Source organism: Macrotis lagotis, chromosome 6 (genome assembly GCF_037893015.1).
Source record: "Macrotis lagotis isolate mMagLag1 chromosome 6, bilby.v1.9.chrom.fasta, whole genome shotgun sequence".
NCBI classification, from domain to species: domain Eukaryota; kingdom Metazoa; phylum Chordata; class Mammalia; order Peramelemorphia; family Peramelidae; genus Macrotis; species Macrotis lagotis.
Window position 1 is genome coordinate 216,983,107 of NC_133663.1, and position 25,252 is coordinate 217,008,358.

At 36.7% G+C, this 25,252-nt stretch overlaps 1 pseudogene; it reads right to left on the bottom strand.

The window, feature by feature from the left end:
• Positions 1 to 24,941, bottom strand: part of LOC141492339 (GDP-fucose protein O-fucosyltransferase 4-like) — a 132,449-nt pseudogene extending 107,508 nt beyond the window's left edge.
• Positions 24,942 to 25,252: the final 311 nt, after the last annotated feature.

Below are 25,252 nucleotides of genomic sequence, written 5' to 3' on the forward strand. Positions count from 1 at the left end.
AAATGGTCACTGCTGACACTGATTAAATCACCCCAAGGCCTGCTCCTGGTTTGCTAAATTGGTATGAACGTTAGCAGTCTGTGTTGCATTATCTTTCTCTCTCATCTTGGTGCAACAAATGTTTCCTGCAGAATTAATCTTCTTGGGTTGGAAAACTGTTTTATTCAGTCATTTTGTGAGTTCTGGTGCTCTAGATTTTGTTTAGTCATTAATCATTTTAAAGTTATTTTTAATGGTTTTGGGAAAAGAGCATGGTTGTCCCTGCCAAAAATTTATTTAGTCATTTTGGCTTCTGCTCTCCATTTGTGTTCTTTGAAGTTGCTCAATTAGGGAAAGGGACAACTGGAGAGAGAGCAAAGACTTATAGAAATGAACTATTTCTAAAATTAAAAAGACCAATTCAAGAGGACTTTTCTCTAAGAAATTTTTTCTCAACCTGTCAAAAATGATTGTTTCCCCAAATTCTCTTGATCTGTTCTATTCATTTTTCAAATTCTTATTTGTACCATAGTTATTGAGAGAACACTAAATTATAATTTGAGAAATAGAAAGATTTTATAGCTTCCATGAGAACAGAGATTATTACTTTTAATAAATGAAAAATATGCCTAAGCAGTTCTTTGTGGACTATAGGTGTTACATAAATGTGAGTAGAATTGACTTGAACTGTAAATATTATTTCAGTAACATTAATGTAATCATAACAGATTATATAGGGGAAAACCTAAAATTCCTTAGAAGTGATTAAAATGGTAGGTGAAAAATAAGAGAAAATTGATTACAGAAGTCTGAATGGAGAGAAAAAAAGGGGAAAAAGGCATTTTGAAAGAAAAACGTAGAGGGATATTTGTTACAAAGCATATCATAGCATAGTAGAAAGAGGAGGAACCAGGTTACCTGGCTTCTAGTAATGTTTACGCTTTTCAAACCTGTATTTGCTTTTGAGAAATCTTACTAATGTACTTGGGAATAATTTCCTTTATCTTTCAAAGGAATAGTGGTCCCTGAGGTTGTTTTCTATTATAAAATTTAGTGATTATATGTTTAATTTTTATTGACTGTGACTGGGCTAACTAAACTTTATTATAGTTCTTTCAATAATATTTAGTTCTTTAGTTTTAGGACCAGACATGAGATTTATTTTGTGTAAGAAAACCCTTGTGAGTATCCTCCTCTACCCCTACTAATCAGTACCTTATTTTAACCACAATTTCAAATGGATATAATGATAGTACCTACTACACAGGAATGTTATGAGTATAAAATGATTCACTTTGTTACTTTACCAGATTCAATGGATTAAATTACAATCACCACATAGATAACTCACAAATCTACTTCTCTCTTTCCCAAATCTCCACAGACTTCTAATCTTGCAACAATTGGCTTTCAAACATCTTAAAATGAATGTATAGTAAACATCTTAAACTCAATATTCCCAAAATAGAATTCATTATTTTCCATCTAAATTCTTTCTGTATTCTTAAATTCTCGAACTTCATCCTCCTGGCTCTCAGGCTCACAACTTTAGAAATTTCCTGATTTCTTCATATCTTTCACTTTCCATTTGTTAAGCTTTGCTAATCATGCCAACTTTCAACTTTGCAATATCTCTTGAATAAAACTCCTTTTCTTTTCCAATCCAAATATTAATCTTAGTATCTTGCCCTCACCTCAAGCCTTGATTACTGCAGTAGCCTGCTGATGGGTCTGCCTTCCTTGAATATCTCCCCGATATTGTGACCTGTGTTTGGGTCTATGACTAGGGCAACATGAATAGTATCCATCAGGATTTGTACTATATGAGTCTAATAGAGTTGAGACACACACATACCCCTTTCAATAAGAAGACTGTATACTGTATATCCTCTGCCTATCCTGACTGCATATTCCTTCCAATTCAGTCCATCTCCACAGAGACAATAAAGTGTTTTAAGTATTGGAAATTTTATATAACCTTATCCCCACTCATTAAAATCCAGTTACTATATATTGCCTCTAGGAGCAAATGAAAAATTTTCTGCCATTCAGAGTGCTTTATTTGCTAACTGCCCTACATTTTTAAGCTTCTTATGTTTTATCTTTTCTCTGGGCATTTTCTCCTTCTGTCTCTCATGTCTGAAATGTTATTCTTTCTCTACTCCAACTTCTGATCTTCCTGGCTTCCTTTAAATCAAAAATACAATCTCAATGTTTTACTGGAATCCTTTCATCTTTTAGGTATTTTGTATTTGTAGAGATAACTTTATATTATTTCTTTGCATATAGTCCCCTTAGAATATAAAGTCCTTGAGGAAAAGAACTATTTTTCCTTTTCTAAATCAATAGGACTCAGCAGAGTGTTTGGCACAAAATAGTCATTTGAAATGTTTATTGATTAACTGATGACTCATAAATTATTAGCACATTGCCTGTAAAGTTAGTCAAGTTAGTTATGCAATTGTAAGTAGTGTTATGTAAATATTAACCATCATTGCTTGATTTCAGTTATTATTGTTTTTTTTTAATTACCTACAAACCATAGTTCTAAGAGTGTCGTCTGGGGGATACTGAAAGTTTTAGTGACATATCCATGATTAGCTGACAGAATTGGTAATTTAATTCATATTTTGTTTTCTATATATTAGGACTACCATGCTTCTCTTCTAATTGACCTGTTAAAATTGGATTTCAAATTTCACTTCCAATATTTACTAGTTGTGAGATCCTGGGTAGGTCATTTAATGTCTTTCAATCTCAGTTTCCTCATCTCTAAAGTGATGGTAAGCTTAGAGCTATGGTAACAAGATTATTGGGGATATGAAATGATATATATATATATATATATATATATATATATATATATATATAATGCTTTGCAAACCTCAAGTGTATAGATAAATACTATAATTATCAAGTGAATAAGGAGATAGTATTTCTTCTCAACACTTTTAAACTGCCTTTTTGTATTTTCTCAAAAGAATGTAAATGTCTCACTTTTGCTTTTAAAATAAATATATGCATAAACATAGTAATACCTTTTTTTTTAACAAATTAGACCTTGTTAAGCTCTTTGTCTACCAGAATTTTATTCCCTTTTCTAATAAAATGATGTAGCATTCTTATTCAAATTCTTAAATACTGATCTTTGAAGGGATGCAGGTAAAATGGTGGAATAAAATTAAGGATTCATCTGACCTGTTTCCCAAACCACTCCAAAAAATTTTAAATAATGAACTTAATAAGGAAAAATTCTACAAAAAGACAGTGAAACAATTTTTCAGTCCAAGACAACTTAGAAATTCAATCAGAAAGGTAAGCTATACCAAGATGAATAGGAGCACAAAGCACAACCCAGGCTCCAGAAAAGCAGGGGTGAATGAATCAGTGTTAGCAGTGACCATTTATAGGCCTTTAAGCTCATAGACTCCAAGGAGAAGATAGAATTTTAGTACAAAAGTTAGCAGAAATGTCTTACCAGGGTGACAGTGGAACACAGTTCAGCTTAGGTTGAGTCAGCACAGTTCTAGGTCCATAAAATCAGGAGCAGATCTAGAGTGTCATCAATCTTCATTAGCAAATTTTGGAGCTTTCCACCAATAGACAATAAGGTGGTTGAACAACTGCTCAGAAGTAGATTTCAGGGGTATTTTTGTTAGCACTGAGGTAGGACTTTGTTGCTTTGCCCATATTAGGCACAGGGTCACAGGATTAGGTGGTAGTTCTAGGAGTAGAAGGAGCAGGAACATATCAGGACTTGCAGTCATAGGAGAGGGGGACTGTCCTCACAGTTCCAGTGAAGAAAAGAGGACTTGTAGTAATTCGTAGACTGGAGCACAGAACTGTTTCATAAAGACACCTTTCCTTAGATCAGAGCTCCTTCGGAGAATTGCAGGTACCTAGAGGTAGCCAACAACAAAAAGGCGCAGAAGTTTGGGACAGTTTGCCTTCCATTCTTGAAGCATAACTTCAAGAGTTAGAAGTCATGTAATGAACAACAGAAAAAATCCTGAACATTGAGACTTATTCCAGTGTCAAAGAAAATTAAAACACACACACACACACACACACACACACACACACACACACACACACACACAGAAGAAGATAAGTCAAATCTTCTCCATCTAAAGCCTACACAGATAGCATGAATTGGATGCTGAAAATCATGTAAGAGAGAAGGAGAGATAGAGGAAAATTGAAACAAGAAATGAGAATGATGCAAGAAAATTAAAAAAAAATTAGTCAATACCCTGATAAAGAAGAAATACTTGATTCACTGCTTGAGATAACAACCCAAGGTCTTTGTTCTTGAATTTGGCATATAATTAGAATGTAAAATGTCAGTATTAATTGTTCCCTGATTACATTTTTATAAAAAGTCAACCAAGAAAAGGATTTCCTCCTAAGGACAATAGTCTCCTCCCAAACTCCTGTTCGCATATTACATTTCATGCATCTATTTTAATTTCTTCACTTTACGTTTGTTATAAATGCATATAGATATGTATATGCAATGTTTATGTGATACAAATATGAATAAATTGTTATTTTATATATACATACTTATTTGTATATTGTGAATTCATATCTAGATAGTCCATACACATACATGTATGCATATATGCATACATTTGTGCACAAATACTTGTTTCCATCATTAGAATGTCTTCTTTCTAAAATTGATTTTTTTTTAAAAAAATATTTATAACTGTAGAGATTAACACTGTATCTGAATGATGGTAAGTACTTCATTCATTCATTCATCCTAATAGAGGAATTTAAATGTGCAGAAGAAACAGATATCTTCTCTTTAAAATCCCTTGACTGAAATGCCTCATTCCAAGAGCTACAGTGAATATTGTGGAGTATGACTGGACCTCTCCTAAAATGGTGGTGTCCCTAGAAAGGAAATCACTAATGAGGAAAAGAGGGTAGAAATTTCCATATTGAAAACGTTGTAATTGAAGAGAAATAACTCTGGAGTAAGTTTAGCTAATAGTGAAGTAAACTATGACTCGGGTCTTTCCCAAAATAGTGATCCTAGAGAAGAAGTCACCAAAAAGGAGATTAGGTAGGGACTTGGTATTAGGTTAACCAGGGTATAAAGAGAACAAATAGAGAAAAGGAGGTGAACTTTTTAGTTTAGAAAAATGTGGAATACCAACATTGTTATTGAGTTATTTTAGTCTACTATTTGAGGTTTTCTTGGCAAAGATACTGGAGTTTGCAATTTCCTCTTCCATCTCATTTACAGAGGAAGCTTTGTTTTTCTCCTTCATTTTCTAAGACCACAACATCAGGGGGGTGAGGACATGACAAGCACCTGAATTGGATTTGAGTGAGGGGGTCTTAGCCATGCTAAGGCACCAGCCTTACTTTCTCCTCTGGAGCCATCTGGATCTAGTGGCCAGATATGCATCAGGATGAATGGGGATGACCCTGGATGGAAGAAAGTCAGGGTGAAGTGACTTGTCCAAGGTCACACAGCTATTAAGTGTCAAGTGTCTGATTCTATATTGGAACTCCCCTGCTCCCGACTCCCAGGCCAGGGCTCTAAATACTGCACCATATAAACCAATCCTGGACTTTCGAACTCCCCAAGCTGCCACCTTTTATCTGAAAGCTGATTCAGATAAACAAGAACAAAACTGTGGAACCCTTGGGAGGAGGCAGTGAGCACTAAGGAACACTTCACATCTGCTCGTTTGAGCTTCACAACCCCAGGTAAGTCGAGGGCCTCTATCCTGCCCATTTACAGAAGGGGAACCCAAGGCCGGCTTGGGTGAAGGTGGCCCTGCTCCCCTGGGCAGGATTCGCACTCGACTCTAGGCACAGCCCAGCCCCTGGTCCAGCAGAATGTGGCTGCAGCTGGGGTCGACAGAGCAGGCTGAAGGTCAGGGCAGGCTGCCCGGTCCTAGGACACGGGTGGTGTCCATGGTACTATGGCCCCCAAGAGTCTGAGGGTCTGTGGCCAAACCCGGAGCCCTCTCCTGCCTACCTGGCCCGCTCTTCCTCTCCCGAGCCCCCGGGCCTCCAGCCAGGGTAAATGAAAAATCTATGCAAAGCAAGGCTGGCAAAGGAGAGCCAGCTGAGGGCTCACTTCCAGAGGCCAGGAGAGGATTAAGAGAGGGACGGTTATATTTGTGGAAGAATAATTTTACTAAGTTACTTTCATGGTCATTTAAAACTACATTTCACATCCAATAATTCACTAATTAAAGAAATAGATTCTCCTATCAATTTAAAAGGGCTGTTTGTAAATGTTAATATTGTAATTAACAAAGCACATGTGTAAGTGATAATGAATGCATCATATAAAGAATGAAGAGGAGTTTTGCAAAAAAGATTTAAGTGATTTAAAAGTAATTTTCCTTTATTAGTTTGTAAAGGGAAATAGTTTATACTACATTATATTTGGGGCATTACATCCATTACTTTATCTTGCAAAGTGCTTATATTCTTAATGATCAATTTTAGCAATAGTTGAATTCCATCAATGTCTTTTACAGTAAGTCATCACATTGAAGAATATCTTATTTTTTTAATTTTAGAAAGGTTTTATTTATTTTGAGCTTTACAATTTTCTCCCCAATCTTACTTCCCTTCCTCCCCCCCAGAAGTTAGTCTGCTAGTCTTTATATAATTCCCATAGTATAGATTGATCTAAGTTGAATATATTGAGAGAGAAATCATGTCCTTATGGAAGAAACATATAGTATGAGATATAGCAGAATTACATAATAAGATTTTTTTTTAAATTAAAGGTAATAGTCCTTGGTCTTTGTTCAAACTGCCTAATTCTTACTCAGGATACAGATGGCATTCTCCATTAGAGATACTCCAAAATTGTACCTGCTTGCTGCCCTGTTGGTATGAGTAAGTCCATTAAGGCAGATCATCACTCCCATGTTGCTGTTAGGGTGTATAATGGTGTTCTGGTTCTGCTCATCTCGCTCAGCATCAGTTCATGCAAATCCTTCCAGGTTTCCCTGAATTCCCATCCCTCCTGGTTTCTAATAAAACAATAGTGTTCCATCACATACATATACCACAGTTGGTTAAGCCATTCCCCAAATTGATGGAATTTCCCTCAGTTTCCATTTCTTTGACACAACAAAAAGAGCTGCTATGCACATTTTTGTACATGTAATGTTTTTATCCTTTTCCATCATCTCTTAAGGCTATAGACCCAGTAGTAGTATTGCTGAATCAAAGCAAGGGTATGAACATTTTTGTTACCATTTGACCATAATTCCAAATTGCTCTGCAGAAAGAAGGGATTGAGTTCACCACTGACCAACACTGTATTAGTGTGCCAGATTGCTCACATGCCTTCCAACATTGATCTAGTCATATTGACCAATCTGAGAGGTATGAGGTGGTAACTCAGAGATGTTTTAATTTGCATTTCTCTAATAATTAGTGACTGAGAGCAATTTTTCAAACCATTATGGATTGCTTTGATTTCCTCATATATAATTTGGTTTTGTGATCTTTTGTCGATGCGGAATGGCTTGTCTTTTTAAAAGAAAAAAATTGACTCAGTTCTCTATATATTTTAGAGATGAGTCCTTTGTCAGAACCACAAGTTGTAAAATTGTTTCCCAATTTATTACATTTCTTTTAATCTTGGTTACAGAGGTTTCGTCTGTGCAAAACTTTTTAATTTAATGTAATCAAAATTATCTAGTTTGTTTTTAATGATGTTCTCCATCTCTTCCTTGGTCATAAACTGCTTCACTTTCCATAGATCTGATAGGTAAACTATTTCTTAATCTCCTAGTTTGCTTATAATATTGGTTTTTATATCTAGATCTTGTAGCCATTTTGATCTTATCTTGGTATAGGGTGTGAGGTGTTCCTCTAATCTAAGTTTCTTCCATACTAACTTACAATTTTTGTAACAGTTTTTATTGAAGAGAGAACTTCCCCCCCATTATCTGTACTGTTTGGATTTATCAAACAGGAGATTACTATAATCATTTGGTGTTACTTCACCTAGTCTACTGCATTGATCCACCACTCTATATCTTAGCCACTATTGGACACTTTTGATGGCTGATGATATAAAATAACATTTTAAATCTGGTGGGGCTAGGCCACTTCTTTTTTTTACACTTTTTTACACTTTGTCTCATTAAATCCCTGGAGACTTTTGACTTTTTATTTCTCCATATAAATTTACCTAAATTTTTTTCTAACTCATTGAAGTAATTTTTTGGAATTTTGATCAATAGGGCACTAAACAAGCAGTTTAATTTTGATAGAAGTAGCATTTTTATATTTTTTTGGCTTATCCATGAGCAGTAGACATTTATCTAGTTATTTAAGTCTGATTGTATTTGTGTGAGAAATATTTTTTAATAATTTCAGAAACTTTCTGAGTCTGCTTTTACAGTGAGACTCCTAGGTATTTTATATTGTCTGGGCTTGCTTTGAATGGGATTTCTCTTCCTAGCTCTTTCTGCTGCATCTTGCTAGTCATATATAGAATTGCTGAGGATTTATGAGAGTTTATTTTATATCCTGGGACTTGGATAAAGTTGCAAATTGTTTCTAGTAGCTTTTTAGATCATTTTTGGGATTCTCTAGGTATATCATCATGTCATCTGCAAAGAGTGAGAGTTTCATCTCTTACTTCCCTATTCAAACACCTTCAATTTCTTTTTCCTCTCCTATTGCTGAAACTAGCATTTCTATGGGCATCCTTGTTTCAACCCTGATCTTATTGGAAATGTCTCAAACCCATCCACATTGAATATAATGCTTGTTCATGGTTTCAAATAGATAAGGTTTATTATTCTAAGGAACAATCTATACCTAGGCTCTCTAGTGTTTTTAGCTGTACTTTGTCAAAACCTTTTTCTGCATCTATTGAGACAATCATATGGTTTCTGAGAGGATTGTTCTTTATATAATTAATTATATTGACAGTTTTCCTAATATTGAACCAGCCCTGCATTCCTGGAATAAATCCTTATTGATCATAATGTGTTATCCTAATGATAATTTGCTGTAGTAATTTTGCAATGATTTTATTTAAGATTTTTACGTTTATATTCAGCAGATAATTAGGTCTATAATTTTCTTTCTCTGTTTTAACTCTTCCTGGTTTAGGTATCAACACCAAATTGATGTCATAAAAAGAGTTAGGCAGAGTTCAATCTTCACATAATTTTCTAAATAGTTTATATAGAATTGGAACCAGTTGTTCCTTAAATGTTTGATAGAATTCATTTGTGAATCCATCTGACCCTGGAGATTTTTTCTTAAGGAGTTCAATAATGGCTCATTGAATTCCTTTTTCTGAGAAAGAGTTATTTAGGTATTTAATTTCCTTTTCATTTAACCTAGGCAACTTATATTTTTGTAAATACTCCTCTTTTTCTTTTAGATTATCAAATTTATTGGCATAGAGTTGGACAAAATAATTCTGAATTCTTATTTTAATTGCCTTCTCATTGTTGGTGAGTTCACCTTTTCCATTTATGATATTAGCAATTTTGTTTTCTTCTTTCTTTTTTTTAATCAAATTGACCAGAGGTTTATCAATATTATTGGTTTTTCATAAAACCAGCTCTTGGTTTTATTTATTAATTCAATATTTTCCTGCATTCAATTTTGTTAATTTCTCTTTTTAATTTTTAGAATTTCTAATTTGGTATTAAATGGGGGGTTTTAATTTTTTCTTTCTCTCACTTTTTAGTTGCATATTTAATTCATTGATTTCCTCTTTCTCTAGTTTATTCACATAAACATTTAAAAATATACTATATCCCCTGAGAGCTGCCTTGAATATATTCCATGGGTTTTTGTATGTTGTTTCATTATAGTCATTACGTAGGATGAAATAAGTCTTTCTATAAATTACTGTTTGATTCACTCTTTCTTTAAAATAAGGTTATATAGTTTCCTATTAGTTTTGGATTTATATCTTCCTAGCCCAATATTACATATGATTTTTATAGCATTATGATCTGAGAAAGATGTATTCACTATTTCTGCCTTTCTGTGATTGATCATTAGGTTTTTATGTGCTAGTACATGGTCAATTTTTGTGCAAGTGCAATGTATTGCAGAAAAGAAAGTATAATCCTTTTCTATCCTCATTCATTATCCTCCATAAATCTATCATATCTAGGTTTTCTAACAATCTATTTACTTCCTTAACTTCCTTCTTGTTTATTTTATAGTTAGATTTATTTAAATCTGAGAGTAGGAGGTTGAGGTCTCCCACTAGTAGAGTTTTGCTGTCTATATATATCTTCCTATAATTCCTTCATCTTCTCCTCTAAGTATTTGGATGCTATAGCATTGGGTGCATACATATTTAGTTTTGAAATTATTTTATTGTCTATGGCACCTTTTAGGAGGATATAGTTTCCTTCCTTATCTCTTTTAATGATGTCTATTTTTGCAGATGCTTTTTCTAATATAAGTATTGCTACCCTTACTTTTGTTTCAATTCAGCTGAAGCAAAATATATTTTATTCCAGCCTCTTACCATTACTCTATATGTATCTCTCTGCTTCAAATGGGTTTCTTTTATTCAGCATATTGTAGGATTCTGGTTTTCAATCCACTCTGCTATTCACTTACATTTTAAGGGAGAGTTCATCCCATTCACATTCAAAGTTATAATTGCCTCCCATGTTATCTTCCCTCTGTTTGTATTTTCCCCCTTTTCCCCCTTTATCCATATTCCCCAGTATTTTGCTTCTGAATAGCACTGCCTTCAGTGTATTTGCCCTCCTATAGCCAATCTCTCTTCCCTTTTTCCCCTTTCCCTTTGCCAATTCTTCCTCCACTTCCTTCTGTTGATCCCCCTTTCCTCCCCCCTTCCCCTTTTCCCCCTTTAATACTTTAAAGCTAATATAAGTTTCTTAACTTTCCTGAGTTTGTATATGTTAACTTGAAGCCAATATGATGAGAGTAAGATTCAGGCAGTTCTCACCTCCTCCTTTCTTTCTTTCTTTCTTTCTTTCTTTCTTTCTTTCTTTCTTTCTTTCTATTGCTTTTGATTTCATGAATAATTTTAATATGTGTAAATGAGAAATCAACTCTATTTTTGCTATGGAATTATTTTCTCAATTATAGAAAGTACCTGGAGGTGTCAAATGATTTTCAAATATTTATAAACCTAGATACAAAAATCATAATATTAAAAGTTCAAGCAAGGAAGAAAAGTGAATAAAAAAGGTAAAAAACTAATGGTAGAGCAAAAATCTTCTAGTTATTAGTAAACTCAAATAAGGAAAAAGGCATATAGGACATAAAAGTGTCATAATATTCTTAAAAATAAAAACAAATTTGAAAAAAGCATAGTTATATTCATTGTATTTGTCTAGAGAAGGTTAAATAGAAAAGATCAATTTTAATAAGAAGAGGAATAAATGTAGGGTTTTATGTATAAGAATCTTTATCAATAGGTATAGCCATAATGATGGATGAGAAGCCAATATGGAGCTGAACTCTCCCAATTTTCTCTCTCAGTTAATTAAAAAAATACAGAAAATGCTGAGATTTTTGAATAGAAGGAGAAAAGAAGAAGAAGAAGAAGAAGAAGAAGAAGAAGAGGAGGAGGAGGAGGAGGAAGATGAGGAGGAGGAGGAGACATGGAGATTCACAGACAGAGAGAGCAGTCAGAGAGAGAGAGAGAGAGAGAGAACAAGAGAGAGAGAGAGAGAGAACAAGAGAGAGAGTGATAGAGAAAGTATCTAGAGGAACTGGACTTCGGAAGATCAAGAAGCTATTTTGCTTTTCTTGACAGTTTGGTTATAATTGGTGCAAGTGTGCTGGGTAGGAAGGGGTGTATTATAAATGATTCAATGAAATGATTTCTTTTGCAAGAAACTTTGACTCATGAAGATTGTATATCCATGGAGGGTACTTGTAAAGGGGATATATGTGATTATATAAGTGATTATAATTTGATGTGATCTATCTATGACTCTTGAGAAGTGTATCTCAAATGGCATAGAAGAGCAGAGGGTACTTAATGATAGTGAGGTAATGCTGCTTACTAATCAATCAATCAATCAGCCTTTGATTGACTGAGTATTAGCTTGGAAGATACTACTTTTATCAGGAGAAATAAAAAAGCATATTTGGACAAAGGGGTTGAAGAACAAGACAGTGTTAAAACAATAAAAACATAAATGAGGGAGTATAAAAAGTAAAAGCTAGACTTTAGTGGATAAAGAAGCACAAAAGACTATTATTCCACTCTTTGAATTGGGAAAAAAATAGGGTGACCTTAGTAGTATGAAATTATTTGCAAAAAAAATTTGGCATATATAACTACTCAAATCCAATATAAAAAAACCTCATATTCAGAGAAGACACCAAACACTTTGCATTTTTTCTTTTTCTTTAATTTATTTGCACATTACTAAAATATTCTTATTTAATAGTAAACATAATACTTCTCAACAAAAATATAAAACCTCATGAGAAATAAAGTAAAAAAAGAGAAAAAATGTGTTTCAATGTGTGTTCTGATACCATCAGTTCTGTCTCAGGTAGATCACTTTCTTTAATCAAAAGTCTATCATAATAGTTACTTCCAAATTTTTTCCACAGTTGGTGTTGCTGAGTATAATTCCCACCATCCATTCCTCCCTACTATCATATATTATATTTTCTATCTCCTTTCACTCTGTCCATCTTCAAAAATGTTCTGTAGGGCAGGCAAGTGGCACAGTGGACAGAGAAGCCCCAAGCCTACATCCCACCCCAGAGAACCAGTAACCACCTGGTAACTTTACCTGTACAGACAACCCAATCCCAGAACCTTACAGAAAAATAAAAAAGAAAATGCATTATATCTGACTATCCTTGCCTATGATCCTACCCTCTCCTCTATCACCCACATTTTCCCTCACCCCTCTCACTGTCCCCCTTCTGTCCTTTTTGTTCTATATGTCTATACCCTATTGAGCATGTATGCTGTTTCCTCTCTGAGCCATTTCAGATGAGAATGAAGGTTCCCTCCTTCTCCCTAGCCTTCCCCCCATTCCATAGCATTGCAAAAGCTATGTGAACTAGCTTATCCTATTCTACCTCTCCTTTCTTGTTCTCCCAGTACATTTTCCTTTCACCATTTGACTTCATTTTTGCAATATATTATATTTTCAAATTCAGCTCTCTCCTGTGACTCACCTATAAAACCTCCTTCTCCCTGATCTATTAAATGAGAAGATTCATATGAATATTATCAATATCATCTTTCCATGCAGGAATACCCACAGCTCATTATCAAGCCCCTCATAATATACCCTTCTCATCCACCCTCTCTATGCTTAACTTGAGTCCTGTACTTGAAGTTCAAAGTTCTGGTCATTTCTGGTCATTTCAACAGGAACATATGAAATTCCCCTATTTCATTATAAGCCCACCTATTTCTTCAGAAGAGGATGTTCAGTTTTGCTGAGAAGTTGATTCTCGGTTGCATTCCAAGCTCTTTTGCTTTCTGGAATATTATGTTCCAAGCCCTAAGAGCCCTTAATATAGTTGCTGCTAAGTTCTGTGTGATCCTGACTGCAGCTCCACAATACGTGAATTGTGTCCTTCTGGCTTCTTGAAATATTTTCTCTTTGTCTTGGGAGTTCTGGATCTTGGCTATAATATTCCTGGCATTAGTTTTTTGGATTTCTTTCTGGGGGAGATCAGTGGATTTTCTCAAATTCTATTTTACCCTCTGTCAAGGAGGTGTGAGGGGGTTCCTGCTCTTTGGGGGGGCTAGACCGTGACCAGAGTTGAATGTGGATTGAAATGGGGAGTGATGCTTCCATTTTGGGGGAAAAGATCTGCTAATACTTTAAGAAAGTATTTATTTGTTTTGTTGTCCACAAAAAATTCTGAGCTGCATTTCTGGGTTGTAGTTCCAAGGGTAGAGAGAAGGGGGTTAGTCATAAAAGAATAGATACTCTGCTTTCGAGACAGAGATGTTTAGCACTTGTGGCTATAAGGGATCAAGGTATCTTCCAAGGTAAAGACAAGAATATAGAACAGGATAGTAATGACCAAAGCTTTCCTGGACATACACCATCTTGGAGGCATCAAAAACTTGCAGAATACAAAATCTGCCTCTGAAAATAAAATCATGAACATCTCTGATGTCAGATCAAAGATCAAAATCAAAAATCAGTATAGGAAAAATAAACAAACAAAAAATATTACTTTAGACCTAAAAAACCTACTATGCTGATTGGAAAGAACAAGATATAATCTCAGAAAATCTTAATGTGAAAATGCTTCAGGGTGGCTAGGTGGCACAGTGGATAGAGCACTGGACCTGGAGTCAAAAGAACCTGAGTTCAAATTCACCCTCTGACACTTAATAATTACTTAGCTGTGTGGCTTTGGGAAAGCCACTTAACCCCATTGCTTTGCAAAAACAAAAAAAAAAAAAGCTTCAAAGAAAAATGATAAGTAATTACACACAAACCCAACAAGCCTTCATGGTAGAGTTACAAAAAGAGAAAAGTGACAGAGGGAAAAGTTGGGGAAAACAATGAGAGTTATGTAACAGAATTATGAAAAGAAAAATATGATTTTAAATACACACAAAATAAAAAAGAACTAAAAAATTCTAAGTAAAGTATGGCATTAAAATTCGGAATTGATCTATTGGTAAAAGAAGCTCAGAAATTCTGTGAAGGAAAAAAAATCTCTTTAAAAATCAGAATAGTAGGAAGGTACCACCATTTACATTTTGGTACTACCAAAACAAAACAAAATAGAATTCATCAAATCAAAAAGAAATAAAGATTCTCACTGAGTATAATTCCTTAAAAATTACATTTGATGGGGCAGCTAGGTGGCGTAGTGGATAAAGCACTGGCCCTGGAGTCAGGAGTACCTGGGTTCAAATCTGGTCTCAGACACTTAATAATTACCTATCTGTGTGGCCTTGGGCAAGCCACTTAACCCCGTTTGCCTTGCAAAAACCTAAAAAACAAAACAAAAAAAAATTACATTTGAGTAAAGGGAGGGCTAATGACTCTATGAAATTTTAAGAAACAAACAAAAAAGGGAAAAGAATAAAAATAGAAGAAGGAATGAAATATCTTATTTGAAAAACAATGGACCTGAAAAATAAGATCCAGAAAATATAATTAAGAATTACTAGACTAACTGAAAGTCATGCTAAAAGTGTTTAGATAGACGTTTTAAAGAGATTATCAAAGAAAGTTGTATCAATAGCTGAAACGTGTAGGGTAAAACAGGAATTGAAAAATTCTACAATGCCTTCCTGAAAGAAATCCCTGATGATAATTAGAAGTGTTAGTTTAGCCAAATTCCAGAGTTTCCAATTTATAAAGAAATTAATTCCAGTCACAAGAAAGAAGTAAATCATGGAACCACAGTCAGCTTCCAAATTAAAGAAATTAAAAGTTTGAAATATAATATTCTGAAAGACAAAGGAGCTAAGATTGCAAAAAATGATACAGAACATAAAGTGAGTATAATTCTTAAGAGGATATGAGTGTGTGTGTGTGTGTGTGTGTGTGTGTGTGTGTGTGTGTGTAAGTTTATCTGGTGAAAATACCAGAGCTGCTAAATCATTACTGTTTAAGAAATGCAAATTAATGCATATCTGAGGTACCACCTCAGACCTCTCAGACTGGTCAAGATGAGCAGGAAGGACAATGATCAATGTGGGAAGGGATGTGAGAAATCTGGGACACTAATGCATTGTTGGTGGAACTGTGAACTCATCCAGCCTTTCTGGAGAGCAATTTGGAATTGCACCCAAAGGGTAATAAAAATGTGCGTACCATTTGATCCAACAATAGAACTACTGGGTCTATACCCTGAAGAGATTATGTAAAGGAGTAAAACATCACTTGTACAAAAAGATTCATAGAAGCCCTATTTCTGGTGGCAAAGGAGTGGAAATTGAGTGAATGTCAATCAATTGGGTAATGGTTGAACAAATTGTGGTATATGCATGTTAGGGAACACTATTGTTCTTTTAGAAACTGGAAGGAATGGGGATTCAGAGAAGCCTGAAATCATTTGCAAGAACTGAAACTGAAAGGGCAGCTAGATGGCAGAGTGGATAGAGCACTGGCCGTGGAGTCAGTTCAAATCTGGGCTCAGACACTTAATAATTACCTAACTGTGTGGCCTTGGGCAAGCCACTTAACCCCATTGCCTTGCAAAATCCTAAAAAAAGAGAACTGAAACTGAGTGAGATGATCAGAACCAGAAGAACATTATACACCCTAACAGCAACATGTAGGAATTCCCCAGCCCCTTTTTAAAAATAATTTCTTCTGAATATAAACCAAGAATTGGAATTACTGGGTCAAAGGGTATGAACAGTTTTATTGCTCTTTGGGCATATTACTCGCCTGAAAGTTTGGATCTGTTAACAACTCTATCAGTTACCGCATCAATGACCCAATCCTCCTACAACCTCTCCAATATTGATCATTTTCTTATCTTAGTCAATATGATAGGTGTGATGTGATACCTCATTGTTATTTTAATTTGCATTTCTCCCTACAATAATTATTTAGAACATTTTTCAACATGATTATATATGTATAGTTTTAATTTCTTCATTTGAAAACTTTCTGTTCATATCCTTTCACCATTTATCAAATAGAGAATGTCTTATAAATTTGGTGCAGTTCTCTATATATTTTAAAAATGGGAACTTTTTCAGAACTCCTAGTTGTAAAGATTGTTTCCCTGATTGTTTCTTTCCTTCTAATTTTGGCAGCATTGATTTTGTTACTGCAAAAATATTTTAATTCTATATACCCCAAATCATTCATTTTTCAGCTTATAATGTCCTCTTATTATCTTTTTGCCATAAATTTATCCCCTTTCCTTAGATCTAATAGACAGGGTATTCCATTTCTTTAAAAATATTTTATTTATTTTGAATTTTACAATAAAACCCCTAATTTTCCTTGCCTCTCTCCCAGCCCCCACAGAAGGCAATTTGTTAGTCTTTACATTGTTTCCATGCTATACATTGATCTAAGTTGAATGTGATGTGAGAGAAATCATATCCCTCGGGGAAAAAATAAAGTATAAGAGATAGCAAAATTTCATAATAAGATAACTTTAAAAAAATAAAGTTAATGGTCTTTGGTCTTTGTTCAAACTCCACAATTCTTTCTCTGGATATAGATGGTATTATCCATCACAATATGCCAAAATTGTGCCTGATTGTTGCACTTGTGGGTGGTATTGAGACCCTACTCCAAAATGACTACTCAGAGTCCTCTCAAAGTGGGAGCAAAGAATTAAAATTTATTTCAATTCTTGCAAGAAGCGGAGCAGTTCCTAACTCTCTATGAGAGAGAGAGAGAGAGACAGAGAGACAGAGAGACAGGAACAGAGACAGAGACAGAGACAGAGAGACAAGAGAGCAGGAAAAGCCAAATTGCAGAAGCTGTAGCATGGTTAAAAAAAACCCACAAAAACCACAACCCATTTCCGCTCCTCTTTTTTGCTGACCTTTCCAACAATTCATCAACTTGATGGTCTGAAAAGAAGCGGGGAGGGCTTACCTAAGCTTGCACAGGAGAGTCTTTCTTTGTTTACACCTTATATGGTTAGGTTGACATAATTTTTCTAGCTGGAGATCCAGATTCTCCAGCTCACCTGATTCTTGAGTAATAGAAACTGAGGCCTACGGCTTAAACTAATGTAGCACTATATTTCTGAAAAGTCACCATTTTTTCCCCACACAATCCCTCCTCTTATTTATTATATTCTCTGCTGACTTTTCACCCATTCTATCCCCTGTTCTGCTTGAATTTTTGTAATAACTCCTCACAATGCTGTTCAATTTCTTTATCTCCATTATCTCAGCTCACAGGAGTCCAACCTTCTCTCCTTAACATCAGCATTCAGGCTTGGTCTTTAGCTGAAAGTATTTGAGGGAGAATTTTATGAACTGTACTGGTAACCAACTGTATCATGGATGTTATGCAGGCAGTCTAACATTAGAAGTCCATAGCACACTAATTGATTCCACCAGCTCCCTCTGAACCAAGCCCACCATGAAGTATTAAAGGGAGAGTTTCAAGTACAGGGACATGGGCTATTTTTCTAATTTCTGTGGTGATCTCCTTCACCAATTTCCCATTGTCATCAATTTTCACACAACAAGTAGACAAATTCATTTTTCCACAAACAACCCCTTCCTCAGACAACAGATAATCTAATACTAACATGTGTTGTAGTACCGCTTCCCTAGTTTGGGTGATCTCATCTGCCAATATGTCCAGTGCCTTTGCCATTTGATTAGTTGTAATTTCCACTACAGCCTGAAGTCTAATGATTCTATTTAACATATGGATTGATGTCCTGTATCCCCAACTCCCATTTTGTGCCCACGTAGCAGGGTCATACTCCTTAATTATCCTTTGTGGGGGCTCTTAGCATTCCCCCAACCATTAGCATTTCCTGTTATCATTAGAGAAGTATCTATACTCCATTTCTGGTTTCCTATGTCATCATATAATTGAACACCTAAAGAACTTCCTATTTGATCTGGGAAGAAAAAGAACTTAAGTCTAATTAATCCTATATAGCAGATCCCTATCCAATTTAGTGGGAAGTGTGTATAGGCTGTTTGTCCACATACCCAATAATGCCCTTTTATAGCCGGATTCTTTTTCTGGAAACTCCTGGTCTGATTATACTGTTCAGGATAATACTGCATATCCTGATCCCCTAGAGGTCTCCATCACACCTCATCTGTCCATCGTATTTGTACTGGCATTTCCACAATTGTGGCTTTTCTTCCCAGTTCCATCTCTCAATGCAAAGTTCTCCACCTCTATTCCAGGCACTCCAAAAAAGGAATAAAGAATCCTTCCCATCCACTGTTGTTTACCCATCTCCAACTTTGGAGCTGAGTAATCAGGGAACCATTGTTCGGATTATACTTTTTACATTCTGCTATGGATAGGTCACCTTTATACCTTCTCACTCCACTGAGTATATATTGGCAATGATTCTCATCCATTTTTCCATTATGACATCTAACCCAGGTGCCATCATTACACTGTACATGGGTCTTATCCCAATGGCCCTTATACTTCCCACAATTTGACACTAATTGTATATGGTCAATTTTAGCAGATGAAGTCCACCTGCAACTATTTTGTCCTAAGTCAAGTCCCTTCCCAGTTTGGTTAAAGCAATATCTCCCTGTCATGGATTCTGCCAGTGGCCATTGGTGTTCTTCCTTCTCATTAGAAAATCCAGTTCCACTATGTACTAAAGATTTCTTACTCAAAAAACTAAAGAGGTTCAAGTGGAACCAGCTCCCATAGCCATGTGCTCAATCCTTGAGTCCCACCCCCACACACACAAATCCAACAGTTACACTGAAGGTATTAGCAATGGTTTGAATTAAGTCCTGAAAAGTGTTTTCTTCTTCAAGGAAGGTATCTAAAACTGAGGACTGATATAACAATAGGCTCAAATTTAAGAGGGACACAATCAGAAACTGATATCTAAGGCACATTTCTGCAGGATTGCAGTAGAAAGTGAAGGGGGGCCAAAGCCAGGGAGTGACACTGTAATTGCATCCAGGAATGGGTCCCACATGGAAATCCCTTATATTATATACAATTATACCAGCTAGGAAGCCAAGGAGTGATAACAAAATTATAACAAAGGGGAGAATACAAAGAATCCTCCACCTCCTGGGCGAGGTGTTGGGGAATCCATTAGTTCTATGCTCACTTAAAATGCAGTTTCAATTTATTTGTGAGTGCAGAGTACACAGTACATTCTTTTGGTGGATTCACAAATCATTTTACTCTAGTATGGTGGGTCCAACCTCCCTCCTGATTCCACACAGCAGGGTCTGAGGTCAGGAAAACCTGGAAAGCTCTTTCCAAATTTGGAGTCAATTTCTCCTTCTTACATGTCCAGATTAACACCCAATCACCTGGCTCAAATTTGTGGCCTGCAAACCCTAAAGGAGGAGTCTGTGCAATAAGTCCTTTAAGTTGAATTTATTTCAAATGTTGGGTCAGTACCTTTATATATTCCCTGACAAACATCCTATTATCTAGACTTGGATCCCATTGTTCAATTGGGCCAAGAAATGGATGGCCATACAGCATCTTAAAAGGAGATAACCCAATATCCCATCTAGGTTTTGTCCTGTTCCTTAGCAAGGGGCAGGCATTTGGTCCCAGGTAATTGTGTCTCAAGAGACAATTTTGTTAACTGTCTCTTAATTTGATGATTCATTATTTCCACCTTGCCAGAGGAGGGTGGATGCCAGGGAGTATGTAGTTCTGAGAAAATTTCGAAGGCTTGAGCCAGGAACTGGAAAAGGTTTTAAAGTGTTGTTGGTACACAGACTATTCTAACTGCCATGACACAAATCATCTCCAAGTAAAACCACCACCTGGACAGTTTCAGGAGCTGGCAAGCAACCCTGAGAGATAAGGTGAGCCAGGTCCTTGGGAGCTGGACTTTCTGCCCCACTGACGAAGGGCACTAGACACAGCTGTGCCTTATCACCTCCTCCCTAATGTACCCCCCTTTCCTGTAAAGCAAGACGCTGCACATGCACAATGCTTGCACACCCATTCCCTCATTATTCTTTGTTCTACCCTGGAAGACCCAACAGTATATATGTAATAGCCAAGCAGTAATAAAATTGAGCTGGAGGCATAAGGCAGTGGTGGCTTGACTCCTTATTTTCAGCTCCCCTCCGGGAGGGAGGTCACAGATGTGGGTCCCAAGGAAGCAAGCCACAACAAAGTGTGTCCCTTGATCTGAATCAATCCTGTCTACCATAACATACTGAGGAATAGCTTGTTCTAGCAGAATCTTGCTGACCATGGGGGCAGTTGCCCTTGAAAGAGGGAAGGCCTCCACCCAAGACGTCAAATGGTTTACTATGACCAACAAGTATTTCAGGCGACCAACAAGTATTTGAGGTGGCCAACAGTAAAGTCCATCTGTATGCTCTGAATGGGTCAAATTCCCGGAGGCCATCCCCTGCTGGCGTTTGGTGCTGGGCAGCCCTATTTGTCTTTCAACAAATGAGGTACCCATCTACCAATTGCCTAGCTATTGTATAGAGGCCATGAGATACATACCTGGTTAAGACTGCATCACACAGATTCTGGACTCCCCAATGACTGCCTTGATTTAAAGTCTGCAAGACAAGCATCATATTTGCTTTGTTCATCACTTCCCATCCATCGGGCAAATGCCAACCCCTCTCATGTGAATCTTTAGCCCCGAGGTGCAACATTTTCTGCTTTTCCTTATCATTAAAGGATTATGGAGAGATGTATGAAGGGATCTTTGATGTTACTAATAATATACCTTTGTTCCTCCAAGCTTTCCTCCTCCAGCTGCTCAAGCTGTCTCATCAGCAAGGCAATTACTTCTAGCTTAAAAAGAGTTCCCTTACTGATGTCTTTGATCTGTATTAATGCAATAACAGGGAGTTTAAGCAAATTATTTAAAGCTTCTCTTATTAGTGCATCAGGGGCCAAAGCTTTCCCTTTACTATTTATCATTGTTATCATATTTATCATTTATCATTTTCTTTATATGTACCACTTCCCAAGCATATTTGGAATCAGTATATCTAGTCCCTCCCTTGTTTTCCAATCCTATTAATGCATGGTTCAGTGCATACAGTTCAGAGTCTCAGCAGACCATCCTTTTGGAAGGGTTCCCACTGGAACAACTATATTTTTGTTCCCATCTAATACAGCATATCCATTCATCCTTTTTCCTTCCACCACCCTCGAAGGATCTATCTTCAAACCTATCTTCCCCACCTGGAATGGGTGATTCCTCTCACTTCAGTCTGAAAATTCACAACTTCCAAACAACTGTGTTCTAATTGCTGAGAATCCTTGAGGGAAGCAGACAGAAACTCGGCTGGATTCTAGTTATGATCCTGAGTTAGTATTAAATCATCCCTTTCTAAAAGAATTGTTTCATATTTTAATATGTGAGAGTCTGTTAACCACCTGCTGGCCTTTTGGTTCAAAATTGTCCTCAACTGATGTGGTACACTTACAATCAGACTTCCTCCAAAGATAATTCTTCTACTTTCCTCAACTAGGAGTGCAGTGACTGCCACAGTCTGTATACTGGATCCAATAACTTTGTTAAAAAGGTCAATGGATGTCACTGCTCTCCTCTTATTTATGCTAATACCCCCAGAGCTACTCCTTTCTCTGAATTCACAAGCAAGTGGAATGGTTTTTCAGGGGAAGACTGCAACAGATTTGGGGCAGATGCCAAAATAATCCTTAATTTCTTAAAACTCTCTTCACTATGTGAATCCCATAATATCCTATTTGGTCTTTCCATGAACAGATGTTCATGTAGTGGCTTTGTCAGGTATGCATAAGAATTAATCCAGCTCCTACAGTACCCCACCAATCCTAAAAATTTTCTCAAAGCCCATTTATTCTCAAGCCTAGGAGTGTGTATTAATCCCTTCAACTCAGGAGGAATCTATTTTCTTTCTTCCTTCACTTATAAGATGTCCTAGATATTTTACCTCCCTTTCAGCAAATTGAAACTTTTCCTGGGACACCCTAAGTCCCTTCTATCTCAAATAGTTTAATAAGTCAACAGTGGCCTGACCTACTTTCTCTCTTTAATACCAATCAACAAAAGATCACCTACATATTGGATGATAGTGATACCTTTGGGTTTGGAAAATCCTTCCATAACTCTTTCCAACACTTTCCAAACAAATTTGGGCACTCTGTATACCCCTGTGGGAGCATACACCATCTATATTGTTGTTTTCTATCAGTATCTAGGTCTTCCCATTCAAATGCAAAAATATTTCTATTTCCTGCATCTAAGGGGCAACTCCAAAAGGCATCTTTCAAATCAATTACACTGAACCAAGAGCCATCTCTTGGGATCTGTCCCATGATAGTATAAGGGTTGGAGATCACTGGATAGGAGGGCAGAACTATTTTGTTAATTTCTCTTAAATCCTGGACCATCCGGTAATTCCTGTCCTTTTTCCTTATGGGAAGAATCAGACTGTTATACAGTGATATACAGGGCTCTATCAATCTTCTTTCCAAGAGTATTTTGATCACTGGTTTCAGTCCCCTTCTTCCTTCCAAAGAAATAGGATATTGTCGGACCTGTACCACAGTGGCCAGTTCCTTTAACTGAGTTTTGATGGAAGGAATGTCAATTTTTCCAGGATTGGCAGGGCTAGCCCAAACCTGTGTATTTATGTCTTTCTCTTCCTGTTCTGTCATTTTAAAGGTTCTAATTGACCATTAAAGATCCCTGTGGGACTAATCCAATTGATAATTTTGTTATCTGATCCCTTCCTAGTAGATTTGTTCCTGCCTCGGGGCATAATAAAAGCTGCCCCAGGGATTTTATTTTTTTGTACTCTAGTCATAGGGATGGAGAAATTTCCTTTCCTTGAATATTTCTGGATCCTTTCCTTTAGTCTCTCTAAAAATGCTGACAGGGACTCATCTTTAGTCTGATTAATCTCAAAAGCTTTCTTTAATTTTGGGATCTTTGGGACAGCATTCTTAATTCCAATTATTATTAAATTCCTTAAATCCTGCATATGGGCTTGATGCACTAGGTTGTTGTTGTCCCAGTGGGGATCCCAGATATGAAACTGGTCTTCTCCCGGGGGTCCCTTCCCACTCCTAATCTTTGGGGGTGCTGACAGTCCCATTCTAGCATAGCAGCTGCCCTGATCAAGCTTCTTTCTTCTAAATTGAGTAACATATTCATAATATGCATTAACTCTATCCAGGTATATAGACTAAGTTCCAAAATATGATCTACCTGCTCAGCTAGTCCCACAGGATCTTCCATTAGGGACTTTAATTCTTTCTTAAAACTCCTTACTTCTTCCCCAGTCATAGGAGCATTCACAAACCCAACCACTCCCTGTCCAAGAGGAACTTCCCTGATGGGGTATAACTTGGCCCCAGGAGAGTCTAAATCAGGAAAGGGATAGTTCTTTAAGTCCCTCTTTAGCTATTTTAATTCTCTACTTAAATGATGATGTTTATTTTAGAGGGGGGGGGTCTCCCATGTCTATCAGAGGGGTTTGTTTTATGTTAGGAGGTATAGAGGAAGAAGGGGGAAGGGGTTGATGTCTCAACTAAAACTGATGCTGATGAGCCTGATACTGAAGAAACATAGGGTGGAGGGAGAGCCAGGAGGGGATCCCATGGGTGAGATAGGACCTCTGCTTCCTCCTTTTTCTCCTCCTGTGTTTTACTTATGAATAACTGGGCATCCAGGAGCCAGAGAGCTGCTTATAGCAACTCCTCCGGGTTCAGTGGGTTCCTGTTATTCACAAATATATTCAACCTCTGACATACCCAATCCTCAGTGAAGTCATATTTGGGCCAAATTATTCCATCACCCAAATTTTTATCCCCCCATATAAAACAATGATATTTAATCATCATTTTCTTAGCCTTGCCTCGATATTTTTGTAATTGATCCCAATCTTGTAGCCCGTTGCCTAATAGACTGCCTTTGGGTATTTCCTGATCTTTTGTTGCAACTTTTACTTTAGATTGTTCCTTCCCCATATTTAGCATGAGGTCTGTCACCGGCCACCTCCGAGTCTGTGGCTCAAGAAATTATCCTAGTCTCTCTTCTAGGCTCACAGTGCAGATCGCCCACCCACCAGCAGTCACCCTAGAGTGCTCGGCATTCTGATGAGTCAGGTTCCCCTTTGGCTCATCAGATTGCTTACCTCTGGGTTATAAGTGTATAAGTACCCTGACTGCAACTGCACCAGCTGACCGGTTTTCCTTCAGGGAAAATTTTCTGACCTTTCCTGGTCCTAGTTTCCACTGAGTTACTGTACTGTGGGTCATTTGTCTCAGAGAGGGGGAGACTCCATGTCCAGCATCATGGACTGTTGGAATAAAACTCTCAACAGGCACCTGCCCTTGAGCTGAGTCAGGGGTCATCTCTCCCTAAGACAACACTCCCAAAAGAACCCTCCAAAACTGTGTGCGGTAGTGAGACCCTAAACCAAAATGACTACTCAGAGTCCTCTCAAAGTGGCAGCAAAGAGTTAAAATTTATTTTGTTTCTTGTAAGAAGCCGGATAGTTCCTAACTCTCTATGAGAGAGATAAAGAGCAGGAAAAGCCGAAATACAGAAGCTGAAGCAGGGTTAAAACCCACAAAAACTACAACCCATTTCCCCTCCTCTTTTTTTGCTGACCTTTATAATTGGCCAAACTTGATGATCAAAAGAGGAAGGGGGTGGGGGTTAC